Source organism: Barbatula barbatula (genome assembly GCF_947034865.1).
Source record: "Barbatula barbatula genome assembly, chromosome: 1".
Classification (NCBI taxonomy): Eukaryota; Metazoa; Chordata; class Actinopteri; order Cypriniformes; family Nemacheilidae; genus Barbatula; species Barbatula barbatula.
The window spans coordinates 188,387-193,962 of record NC_136766.1 but is presented as its reverse complement, the minus strand read 5'-3'; the positions used below and the strand labels follow the sequence as shown (position 1 = coordinate 193,962).

The following is a 5,576-nucleotide window of genomic DNA, read 5'->3' as shown; positions in this document are numbered from 1 at the left end:
GAAGGCCTTGTGCTCCTGTCACAGGTGGTGATGGGTCACATCTGAAGCTTCAGTGAACAACATCACTCATCTTTATTGAAAGATCAGTGTTCACAGACAAAAGAGTTTTAAACTCTCATCTCTCTTTAAACTAAACTCAACATTTAACAACATTCATCCTCTAAACTTGTTCATAAATTCGTATCAACATGTAAGCAGATATGATAAAAGCATGTATGACGAGCTGTCCGAAAGTTATCTGGAAGGATTAAAGAATCATTTCCTTTTGCCAACTTGGGTATTTGATGAAAAATTATTTGCATAAAAAATGAAGAAAAACAAACATTTAGCTTTCCCCCCTGAGCTGTGTTTAATTTTATCATCATGACCACACTACTGCCAAGCTCATCGGTTTTCTAAACTGAACCATTACAGTTAACAATTACCGACAATACTTCTCATGTTCACATCAAAGGGATTGTTCGCCCCTACAAAAGACATTATTTCATGAATTTCTCTCTAGTTGTTCCAAACCTGTATACATTTATTTGTTTGGTTGAACACACATAAATATATTTGGAGGAATGCTTGTAACCAAACAGTTCTTGGCGACCATTGACGAGCACAGTAGTAAAATTGACAATGGTAGTCAAATGTGTCCCAGTTTGCTGTCCTGCACTCGTCATATCAGACTCGTCGTTTTTTGTGTGTTCAACAGAACAAAGAAAAGTATAGAGATTTGGAACAACTACAAGGTGAGTAAATGATGACAATTATTTTTATTTTAGGGTGAACTGTACCTTTAAAGGGATATTTCAAAATTCCAGGCAAAACCAAATTACACTTAATTAATCCTAATGTAATCGTCATAACAATTTATGCTTCCCACAAATAACTGAGCATAATTGTTGTGATGATAATATTTTAAAAGCAAGCACAAAACTCGCGATAAGGTCAGAAAATCATCACAAAGCTTGTAACATTTAAACTGACACTTTACGGGAAATAAACCCAGAGACAAACATTAAGGGTGACCAATAGAAATATGACTCAAATAAAGAAACAAGAAATCCAAAATGGAGTAGCAAGGTTTCATACCGAAAGTCAACTTTTGATATGCCAAATTATTAAATATTCTGACGCAGAGAAGCTTATTCATGCATATATGACCTCAAGACTTGACTACTGTAATGCGCTACTTAGTGTTTGTCCTGCATCCTCAATAAACAAACTACAGTTAGTTCAGAACGCAGCTGCCAGAGTTCTAACCAGGTCCAGAAAACACCATCACATAACCCCAATGTTATCAACCCTTCACTGGCTACACATTAAGTATCGTATTGACTTTAAAGTTATTTTAATCACGTATAAAGCCTTAAAGGGTTTAGCCCCTACCTACCTACCTAACAGAGCTTCTATCACACTACAACCCATCACGCTCTCTAAGATCTCAAAACAATGAACAACTGTACTTCAAATGATCATATTGCAAAGACAACGCGATCATGCCAATATGCCTTATATAACATTCGCAAGGTCAGACCCTACCTCACTGAGGCCCTGGTCATCTCAAGGTTGGACTACTGCAATGCTCTGCTTGTTGGTCTTCCTGCAAAGGCTATCAAACCACTTCAGCTGGTTCAAAACGCAGCAGCACGCCTCATCTTCCAACAGCCCAAAAGGGCTCATGTGACACCCCTTTTCATCTCTCTCCACTGGCTACCAGTTGAAGCCCGGATCAGATTCAAGTCACAGATGCTTGCAAACAGGACCATCACTGGATCTGCGCCGGCATACTTTCACACCCTACTACACTCCTACACCCCATCAAGAACCCTGCATTCAGCAAATGAGCCGCGCCTTGTAATGCCTTCTCATAAGGGAACTTAATCCCTTTTCCGCTCATTCTCCTTCACAGCTCCATCCTGGTGGAACATTCTTCCTAATGCGGTCCAATCAACCACATCTCACAACCTTCAAAACACGACTTAAAACACACCTCTTCTGTGAATACCTGACAGACAAATGAAAAAAAAAAAAAACGTACACTAACCCTTAGGGATGCACTGATACCAGTATCGGTATCGGGCCCGATACCAAGCTCATGTACTCGTACAAATTCCCCGATACCAAAGACCGAAACCTCTCGTGACGTAATTGACAGAACGTTCCAGTGCACACAGAGATATCTGCCATAGCAGACACAATGTCATAGAGTGTTCACACCTAAATCACGCTATTCATGTGTAGTTGGACGCTTGAACATTTTGAGTTTACTCGCTTCATTCGCACGTGGAATTCGCTTCATTCGCGAGTGAAATTCGCATCATGGGAGGGGCTTCTGGCAGGCGGCTCCAGTCTTGTTGCGAAATGGCAGATATGGATTTTGTTGAGCAGGTAGCTGCCCATTATGTGCTATGGAAGGCTGAAGATAGACGTAGACTTGTTCGGCGCCGTGTCTGGGTCCATCAGATCCTTCAGAGGTTGTTTCAGATTTCTGCCTCCGCTCGCTATGTCATAATCACGTCACTACAAGAGCAAGCTCCTGATTGGATTTTTTAACTTGCGCGAATAACGCGAACGCTCAATTCGCGCCACCTAATTCGCGTGAATCGCACCGCAAGTAGGTCTATCGTGTCTTTGCATTGACTTAACATGTAAATCACTCTCTCTTAACGCTTCATTTGCGCTTAGCAGTGTGGAAATATTTCAAAATCAATGATGACGACCCACGCATGGCAATCTGAATGCTTATGTCCTTGGTTTTGCCCTTTGGAGGTTATTGGACACTGTGAATTTTGGACTTTGAAATTTTTAATAAGATTAATTAGTTGAAGTTGTTAAAAATAAAGATGCTGATATGTTCATTAGTCTCATTGTGTTGTTCTTAGAAAATTGCCACAAACAAAAAAAAAACTGTACAAGAGACGTCGGTATCGGCGAGTACCAGGGAAAAAGTATCGGTACTCATACATGATCCTTAAAAAGTGGTATAGGTGCATCCCTACTAACCCTCTTCTCTCAGCAGGTAGTGGTCTAGCTTTTGTTGAAACTAGTAACTTTGTATTAGCACCTATTGTACTATTGCTCTTTTATGACATTTCGCTTATTGCTCCCCGAACTCTTTGTAAGTCGCTTTGGATAAAAGTGTCTGCTAAATGACTAAATGTAAATGTAAAACTCAGGACTTTTGATAACACCTAGAATAACTAAATCCACCAAAGGGGATCGAGCTTTCTCATACGTAGCACCTAAACTCTGGAAAAGCCTTCCTGATATTATTCCAGGATCAGACACACTCGCCCAATTTAAATCTAGATTAAAGACGCATCTTTACAGCCAAACATTCACTTCATGCTAAATATGCAAAATAAACCACCAGGAGAAGCTGACATTAGATATTATTTACTAGAATAATTTAACTTGTTCTATAGACACCATGTACTGTGTTTTACCTCTCTTGTGTTTTTCTGTTTTTCTTATTTTCTCCTGTAAAGCTGCTTTGGAACAATGCACATTGTGAAAAGTGCTATATAAATACAATTTAATTAAATTTTTGTGGTAGAATGTATAGATAATTGATTCTGTGCTTTCATAAACATATACATTTAGTCATTTAGCAGACGCTTTTATCCAAAGTGACTTCAGGGAGCAATAAAGTGATGAAAGAAGTTCAATGGCAGCAGGTTATAACACATTCATTCGCTGTGAATTATTAGGCATAATAAACATGCTGAAGTGAAATTAAAAACAAATGTTCTGAACTGACAAAATAATCGTGTATATAAATCGTGATTCAAATTGACCAAAATAATCACAATGATCATTTTATGATAATGCAGCCCTACCCTCAAGACATCCTAGGTGTACATGACATTTAAACACAAAAGCAATCCGCTCGTGCACATGTGGCCTACAGATAACAAAAGTTAGACATTATCGTTAATAAATGTTGTAAATATGGATATTTCTCGTAAACAAATGCATTGATTGACTTCAGAACGCCTTTATTAAGCCGTGTTGAGGAATTCTTTAATCGATGTATAATTTTTTTCTAAATCTCAATCTCCATTCCCTCTCCATTCTAATGCTTGGAACAGCCAAAGAATCAATCCTGATATAACTCAGACTGTATTTGTCTGAAAGAAAAAGGTCACATACACATCGGATGCTTGGGGGTGAGTAAAACATGGTGTCATTTGCTTTTGCCGCTGAAATATCACTTTAACAGTATCTTACTAAAGTGTTGCCCATGGCTCTGACATCATTGATTGTGAAGGAATTAAAAAAACATATTGACAAATCAATTAATTTAATGAATATCAAAATTAGTAGAAAAGTAAAGCAAATTATAATTAATCGATGGGGAAAAATCAGAAAACCAGAAATTATACATCTGTATATACCGATAGACTAATTATCTGTCCATCCAACTATATATATCTCAGAATGATATTTCTCAACTCTATCGCTTACAGACCAGTCAGTCATGTGTGTGTGTGTGTGTGTGTGTGTGTGTGTGTGTGTGTTGCGGGTTATTCAAGAGAGGTTGTATCGCACCCCAGTGGAGAATCTAAACCATCCTCACATGAATTCAAAATCACTCCGAATTAATAAACATAAGAGGAAAAAACTAAACCCAACACAAGAACGATTTGTCGAGGTCTGAAATCCAACTTCCCCCGATTGTGTGTGTGTTCGTCTCTCATCAGAGTTTCATCACATACAGACAACTTAACACGCATCATCTAATTCTTGTGTAGCCTAATGCCACAGCTAAAGACATCTGCAAAACAGACCTCCAAACGACACGATCCCAAACAGACACTCAAATACACAAACGACACGATTCCAAACAGAAGATCAGAATCGAATACACAGACGATATGTAAAATCGGACACGAAAACAAAATGACATTTTCTGAAACTGAAGATCATACACTTACACACAAATGACACAGTCGCGCGCGTTTCATCTGCGGCGGTCTGATGATGCTCTTCATACACCCGCGTGATATCAGACCCAGCACACACACACACACACACACTCACTTCAGGAATGCCGTGTGTGTCTCTGTCTGTATGTCCGTCTGTCTGTCCAGATTCCCGCAGCAATCTCTCAAGAACACTCGCAATAATTCATATTTTGGATTCCCATCCGATTTCGTAACCAATCGCGGCGGATAGAATGGAGATCATCCGTGTTGCTTCTTTCGATGGAGAGAGCCGCCGCCGCCGCCGCGTCACCTTCGTCTTCCCATCAGCACTGTGCGCGAACCCGCCCACAGACGCACGCCCCGCGCCGCGGGCGGAGCCGAGCCGAGCCGCAGTTACGACGCAACGCGTGTGTATAGAGATCCTGTAGGATGACTTCTTTATCGGGATTCTCTCCTGCAAACATCACCACACCACAGAGAAACCCACGAGAATCATGTTTTGCCTTCGTGAGTTTCATGTGTGCGCGAGACGCGCAGCTGTTTGTTTTGCAACAGTTGAAGACATCGTGAGCGGCAGAACGCCAGATCAGATCTGAGATCAGAATTTATCAACTCGGCGTCATATGTGTGAACGTTGAATTGTTTTGTGATTGGTGCACG

The 5,576-nt window shown here is 40.1% G+C and overlaps 1 protein-coding gene across 1 annotated transcript in view; it reads right to left on the bottom strand.

Moving 5' to 3' along the window:
- Positions 1–5,238, bottom strand: part of nrxn2b (neurexin 2b) — a 252,766-nt gene extending 247,528 nt beyond the window's left edge. The window contains exon 1 of the mRNA XM_079462581.1: positions 5,032–5,238. The gene's annotated coding sequence lies outside the window, so the exon portion shown is untranslated. The remainder of the gene's footprint in view (positions 1–5,031) is intronic.
- Positions 5,239–5,576: the final 338 nt, after the last annotated feature.